Source organism: Crocuta crocuta, unplaced genomic scaffold (assembly GCF_008692635.1).
Source record: "Crocuta crocuta isolate KB4526 unplaced genomic scaffold, BGI_CrCroc_1.0 scaffold192, whole genome shotgun sequence".
NCBI lineage: Eukaryota > Metazoa > Chordata > Mammalia > Carnivora > Hyaenidae > Crocuta > Crocuta crocuta.
The window spans coordinates 3,159,531-3,167,845 of NW_027528803.1; positions in this window are offsets into that span (position 1 = coordinate 3,159,531).

Consider the following 8,315-nt stretch of genomic DNA (forward strand, 5'->3'; position numbering starts at 1 on the left):
TAGCAACAATGGGCTCCAGATGTCCATAGAGGAGTATTTGTTAATAACACATTGAAACTGGCTTCCATCCCCTTCTCATCTTACTCCCTATCTCACTGGCCAGAGCTTCTTTGAAGCACATCAAAAAAAGTTCTTCCATGTAAATCTTTGTCCATGGATCTACTTCAGAGAAGAGGAAACTAATGAGAGTACAAGTCTTACCAATTTTATTCCCTTAGTGTTTTAATAATATGTGCTTTCTTTTATTTTTGGTGATACCATAAGCACAGTTTGCTATCATATCTTGGCTTGGTCAACAGTGTAATACCTTCCAAACTTCTTTCCAGAATCCATTCTGCATCTGTTGAAATCATTCTCGATACAATAAACCATGATAATTCCAAAATGCAAACATAATTCACTAAAAGTATTTAATGGATTATATGGCTTTAGGATTAAAAGCCAACATATTTTACATACTGTCTAGTTTATGGTATATTGTCACTTAGCATCCATTCTTACCCAGTTCCAAGCACTTTCCTGAACTGCTATGAATGAATCTAAATACTACATATCCTAGGTTAATTAGCAATGTGGGCTTAAGATAGGAATTAGGTTCTGTCATTGACATGTACTTCCATGAAACAGAAAGGGAATTGTAAGGAAACAGAAAGGAAATTGTAAGGTAAAATGCTTTAAAATGGCTCGATGCCAAGATGTTGATAAATGAGTTTGGAGGACTTCAGTGATTGTGATGACCAATGTGATGGCACTTCATGTCTAGACAAATGTTTGATGGAGGCAGTTGTATTCCTGTCAGAGGCAGTGACAATCTTCTGGTCCTTGTAAAGTTGTACAAGTTGCCGTGCAGATAAGCTGTATCACTATGTTGCAGGATATCTAATTGATATTTCTTTAACGATGCCTCTATAGTTAAGAATCTATTTCTTGTTCTCTCTCTCTCTCATTTGCTCACTCTTTTCTCCCCTTTGCTCATTGTTTTGGTTCTTAAATACCACATAATAGTAAAATCATACTGTATTCATCTTTCTCTGACTGACTTATTTTGCTTACCATATCATTGCAAATGGCAATATTTTGTTCTTTTTTATGGCTAAAAAATACTCCATTATATATGTGGGTGGTATTCATTTCATATCTACATCATTTTGATTACACCAAAAATTTAGATTATTTTATTCTGGAAACAAACACTGAAAGAATGTATTATTGGTTGTTATATTTAGGAGTAGATTTTCTAAAAAGTTTTAATGATTGAATATATTTTTACTTAATAATAATAATAGTGTTTTATTTTCTTATATATCTATTGTTAGTTCCATACTGTTATTTACATATGCATCCAAGAGTTGTTTGTGTGCATAGACATATGTTCTTGTTACTTTTCTCTTTAAATTAGAAGAGGACAAACTTTATTATTAGATCCTAGACATTTTGTGAATATTTCTCATTTTTCTGTCAACTAGTGAAACCTCTGCAGATGGCATTTTCAGAACACCTGTTTTGATTTTAATCTCTTTCATAATTTCTTAATTTTTGTGAATCTGTCATTCGAATATTTTTAAATGTAGAAGTATGCTAATATATTTTAAAGGGAAAACTAGGCTTATGCACTTCATATGATGATAAATATTTTTATAGTTTTTATTTATTTTTGAGACAGAGAGAGACAGAGCATGAGTGTGGGGGGAGCAGAGAGAGAGGGAGACACAGAATCTGAAACAGGCTCCAGGCTCTGAGCTTCCAGCACAGAACCTGATGCAGGGCTCGAATCCACAAACCGTGAGATCATGACCTGAGCCGAAGTCGGACACTTAACCTACTGAGCCACCCAGGTGTCCCAATATGATGATAATAAGCAGATTTTTCTTTCATAAGAACCTTTGATTTGACTATATAGCCTAGGTCGCAACGTTACTCTAAATAAATTCTGCTTTTCTTCTTTGTCAGTGTCTTCAGGTATACAGAATTAAGTTAGATCATGGAAGTATTAGTGTATCTAAATTATAATTCTTTCTGGGTAGGAGGAAAAACATTTAATAGAATCACCATAGGCTTAATAGTGGTATTGGCTTCATTTCATATGATTTTTAAATAAGTCTACTCAACTTGATTATATTTTTTTCTTCAAGAAACCTGCAATTGATTAGATGTAGAAGTGAGAAAGTTGATATTTGAGTTAAAATATATTGATATATTGAGGTAGTATTGATATTAAGGCCATTTGTAAAAAAGTAGTTAAAATGATAAATCAAGTAGCTTCAGTTGAGCAACAAGAGAAATAAAAATAGTTGTGCATGCCTTATTATAGAATATTAATGAGGCAGGAAAATGTGTGCAATGAGATATTTGAATAAATGAGCTAGAGCAAGAGCAGTACAGTTTGAATAGCAAGATGCTTGTTAACAGGACTGAATGCAGTATTTTCTAATATAGGATATATCCATGGAATTGCTTTACAAAAGTGGAATGCATATAGTTGAAGGTTTTGTGTTTGGAGGTGGGACAAATATACAAATCCTCTTTACTTCTGTTATCAGAATAGTTAAGAAACCCACATGGAAATTAATTTTAAGTAAATATTCCACTCAGATATGTTAATCTATATCCTTTTAGTAGCTGAGGCCAAACACCTCAAAATCATTATTGAGTCCTCTTTTTCTTTGGCACCTTTCTGGACTCTAAATATTTATCACTACTTCCGCAGCTACTATTCTGGGCAAAGTCATCATCATCTGTCAAGTGGATCGCTACTGCTTACTAATTGGCTTCCTGCCTCCACTACCATGCCTCTGTACTTAAATCTCTCTAGATCAACCATAGTTATACTTTTAAAATCCAGATTACATCTTTTTTTCCGCTCAAAACTTTCCAATGATCCCTATCCCACTCTGTGTAAAAACAGAGATAATTATAGAAGTCCATTACCTCTTTTCTTGTATCCAATTGCTCCCTCCCGAGTCACTGCTGCAACCAGACCCTGTCCTGGCCTATTCTACTAACAGGAGGCACACTGCTGCATTGGGACATGCTCATTTGCTAACTTTTCTGCCTGGTTCTCTCTGTTTCCTAAATCAGCAGGGTTCATTGCTTCATGTCAATCTAGTACTCACTTAAATATCACCTTCTTAGTTACCTCTTTGTCAACTCTATTTAAAATTGCAACATACACTCTAACACTCCTATTTTTTTATTGTTTTATTTTTTCCAGAGCATTAATATATAATAAACCATTTTTAATTCATTAATTTACTACCTCTTTATCTCTACTATAATCTGAACTCAATTAGTGCAGTGTTTGTTTATTCATTAGAATTTAATGTTTTCTTCTTTATCATCTGGACCTAAGATGCTTGCACAAAGTTCATTCTCAATATATATTCATATGTATATGAATAAATGGGTGAATTTATTGAAACATACCAAATCTTTTGAAGAAGGAACAGTGGCTTTTGTGCTTATATCTTAAGCATGAGAAACAAAAATCCATCAAAGGCCTAATTAGTTAACAGAAGAGATATATTGTGGAAGAGTGTTTTCTTTCCTACTACTTTGCATACGACAGTAAATAGATGATGACCACTTGAATTGCACTGGTTCTCAATTCTGACTTGTTTCAACAAACAAATTTCTTATAAGATGAAGTGTATGAAAATACTCTGCTAAAATACATTTAGCTTTAGTAGAACTCTTAAGTAAATCTAACAATAAATTTTGCCCACTTTATCGATTGTGAGTTTGGTGTTTCAAAACGCCATGAAATTACCCAAAGTGATCTGAAGCCAATTTTATTCTGCAAATGAACTTTTTTCAATTAATATTTTGAATAAATGTTGTGAGTCTTAGCAAATTCCCAAATTGCCATGAATGAATGCACAGGCTTCTGGCCTAGATCCACTTGGCATTTCTCTAGGAAGCCAAATCTTATTTTCATAATCAAGGCCTACCACAGAAGACTCCTCTTACATTGGATACATGCCTGATTCATCTAGATGCAAGCCAACTAATTGCTAGGACAACAGATGGGTCTATTTCATCAATGTACCTATCTGCCAAAAAATGCTAAAAAAAAAGTCTCAAAGTAAAATAAAGTGTGCCTCCCCAAATCAGTGCTTGGTCAAATTGGACATATAAATATAGATAGTTTTAATTCTCATCTTTCTTCATTGTAGACAATTAGAGAAGATTGTCTAGGTTGGGACTAAATTCTGCAAAATCCTGCTACAGAGAAGAATGGTAAAAACCCAAGTAATGGTAATAAATATTTCTAAACCACCAATTTAATTGTTAATTTAGTAACTGGTAGGGCAGCCAAAAGTTTGGTTTTGTTTTTCTCTTAACTGTAATAGAAATGTGATAACCAATGAATATATCATTGGTGGTCCTAATAAAGTGTTTGACTCTATATAATGTTGCTGTTGTTTTCTCATTAGTCACTCTTTAGCATCCTATAAAAGATTCAGATTATTTCTGTAGGAAAATGCTATACTCTCAAATTTGCTCATGCAATCTTAAATGAATCAGAAAGTCTGTGATGCCAATCCAATTCTCCTCGGACTTGAGTCAGGAATCATTCATTACCCCCTAGAGCCTGAGTATTCAAATGTAGGATTCTGAATTATCTAAACTATCTGAATTATCTAAATAAATTATTATTTAGGTTCTCAGAGCCTAAAGTCTGTGCCTTAAGCAGCAAATTAGGAAGAGTAGATGAAAATTTTTGAGTTTTCCAAGAGATTAGATAGATGAAACAAATTGGGGAGGAAAGAATTACTGAGCAAACATGTTGTGGTGGGGTGTAAGAATAAAAAGAACAAAATAGAAGGGTCATAGGAAAGCAGTGGGATCAGCATTCAGAGTTGTACCACAAAGAGATCCCAGGCTCGGTATTTCCTGAACCAGAGTAGGCACGTGAAGATCATCTAGAGTCCAACCAGAGAAACAGCATGTATCTTCAGGGTGGAAATGTATGCTGTATTTCTTTTAATATAATGTCAGATGAGGAGCTACCTTAACAGGCAACCATCATATAGTCCATAAATCTTAATCATGTCTTTAGCCTAAAATATTGCCCAGTCCCCATCTGTATCAGTCAGGGTTTAGTGAAGAAACAGAAGTTTCTCTGAGTATATCAGGGAGAAACTCTTTACTTCATGGCATTGGCACTTACAAAATTATTAGAATCAAAAAAGTGGAAATAAGAGGAAGTCACACTAATGTGGTAGTACATCAGATGGAGACATTTGGGCTGCTGCTACCATTGTTGCTGCCTGAAAAACCAACTCAACCAAATTGCTGGTCACTAAACACTGGAATGCAGAGTGGGCACCAGGAGACACTCAAGTGGTGTATCACATTGATTGATTTCTGAAAGCTGAACCAGCCCTGCAGCCCAGGAATGAATCCCATTGATCAAGGTGAATAATTCTTTTAATATACTATTGAAATCAATTAGCTAGTATCTTGTTGAGAATGTTTGCATCCAAGTTCATCAGGGATATCGGCCTGTAATTTTTAGTGGAGAATCTGTCTGTCTGGGAATCAACAAAATGCTGGCTTCAGAGAATGAGTCCAGAAGCCTTCCTTCTATTTCTATTTTTTGGAACAGCTTGAGCAGGATAGGTATCAACTTTGTTTAAATGTCTGGTATAATTACCCTGGGAAGCCATCTGGCCCAGGACTCTTATTTTGGGGAATATTTTTGATAATTGATTCAATTTCTTTGCTGCTCAAGAGTCTATTTAAATTTTCTATTTCTTCCTGTTTCAGGTTTGGTAGTGTGTGGGTATCTAAGAATTTGTCCATTTCTTCAAAGTTGTCCTTTTTCATAGTATTCTCTAATAATTGTTTGTATTTCTGTGGTGTTGGATGTGATTTGTCTTCTTTCATTCATGATATTATCTGTTTGGGTCCTCTCTCTTTTCTTTTTGAGAAGTCTGGCTAAGGGTTTATCAATTTTGCTTATTCTTTCAAAAAAACCAGATCTTAGATTCACTGATGTGTTCTACTGTTTTTTTTTTTTTTTTTTAATTCTATATTGTTAATTTCTGCTCTAATCTTTATTTCTCTTCTGCTGGCTCTGGTTCTATTCTCTTTCAGTGTGAGGTTTGGTTTTGTATATGGGATTTTTCTTTTTCTTGAGATAGGCCTGGATTGCAATGTATTTTCCTCTTATGACTGCCTTTGCTTCATCCCAAAGGCTTTGGACTATCATATTTTCATTTTCATTTGCTTGCATATATATTTTTTTAAATTTCTTCTTTAATTTCCTGGTTGAACCATTCATTCTTTAGTAGGATGTTCTTTAAGCTCAATGCATTTGGAAGCTTTCCAAATTTTTTCTTGTGGTTGATTTCAAGTTTCATAGTATTGTGATATGAAAATATGCGTGGCATGACCTCAATTATTTTATACTTATTGAGGGCTGTTTTGTGACCCAGTATGTGATATATCTTGGAGAATGTTCCACCTGCACTCAAAAAGAATGTGTATTCTGCTGCTTTTGGATGAAAACTTCTGAATATCTCTTTCAAGCCCTCTGGTCCAGTGTATCATTCAAGACCATTGTTTTTTTTTTTATTGATTTTCTGCCTACATGATCCGTCCATTGCTGTAGGTGCAGTATTAAAATCATCTGCAATTACCATATTTTTATCAAGAAGATAGCTTATTTTTGTGATTAATTGATTTATATATTTGGGTGTTTCATTTGGGGGCATAAACATTTACAATTGTTAGTTCTTCTTGATAGAGTTAGATCCCATAATTATGATATAATGCTTTCTTCATCTTTTATTACAGTCTTTAGTTTAAAATATGGTTTGTCTGATATAAGCTATTCCAGCTTTCCTTTGACTTCTAGTAGCATGATAGATGGTTCTCTATCCCTTCACTTTCAATCTGCACGTGTTCTCAGGTCTAAAATGAGTCTCTTGTAGACAGCATATAAATGGATCTTGTTTCTTTATCCATTCTGAAACCCTATGTGTTTTGATTGGAGCATTTAGTCCACTTACATTCAGAGTTATTATTGAAAAATAAGGACTTAGTATCATGTGTTATGTATAGGTTTCATACTTGTGGTACTTTGGTCCTTTGTAGTCTTTGCAGTGTTCCACTCAAAGTCTCCCTTAGGATCTCTTGCCGAGTTGGTATAATGGCCATGAACTCTTTCAGTTTTTGTCTGGGAAAGCCTTTATGTCTCCTTTTATTCTTAATGGCAGCTTTGTTGGGAAAAGGACTATTGGCTGCATATTTTTCTTATTCAGCACATTGAATATTTCCTACCACTCCCTTCTGGTCTACCAAGTTTCAGTGGACAGGTCTGCTGCTACCCTTATCTGTCTACTCTTGTAGATTAAGGTCTGTTCCTAGCTTCTTTCAGAATTCTCTCTTTATCTTTGTATTTTTCCAGTTTCACTATGATACGTCATGGAGAAGACCTATTCTTGTTAACTCTGAAGGGAGTTCTCTGTGCCACCTGGACTTGGATGTTTGTCTCCTTTCCCAAATTAGGGAAGTTCCTAAGTTATAATTTTGTTATGTAAACCTTCTGTCCCTTTCTCTCTCTTCTTCTTCTTGTGGAATTTCTATGATACGGTTATTTTTATGTTTCACTGATAACTTAGTTTTCTAGTTCTCCCCTTGTGGTCTAGTGTTTCCTTATCTTTTTTTTCTCAGCTTCATTGTTTTCCATAATTTTATCTTCTGTTTCACTTATTCTCCTCTTGCTTGGTCACTGCACCTATTTTGTACCTCATTTACAGCATTTCTTAATTTGTCATGACTATTTCTTAGTTCCTTGACCTCTACAGCAATAGATTCCTGTTCTCTATTTCTTGTCTTCTATGCTTTTTTCAAGCCCGGTGATTAATTTTTTTTTTTTAATTTTTTTTTTTATTATTTATTTCTAGGAGAGAGAGAGGGAGAGAGAGAGACAGCGTGNTAAATTCTTGATCAGACATATTGTGTCAGTTTGTTTTGAGAAATTCTCTGTCATTTCTTCCTGGAATTCCTTTTGAGAAGAATTCTTCTGTATCATCATTTTGACTGATTTTCTCTCCTTTTAAAAGCTTGTTATACGTCCTGCACCTGAGAGCACTACTATATTAAAAAGGGGTCATACAGTGTCTAGGGCCTAGCCCTCAGGAGGTGTTGTGGAGTATGTTCCATACTCTCTGTTGTTGTGACTCTGGTTGCTTTAACTCCCTCCTCATAGTGGTGGTTTGACCGTTCCACCAAGTGTGCTTTGATTTGTTCATTGAAGTAACCCTGGAAGAAATTTAAAAAGGAGGGGTGGTGGGAGAGGATCCATT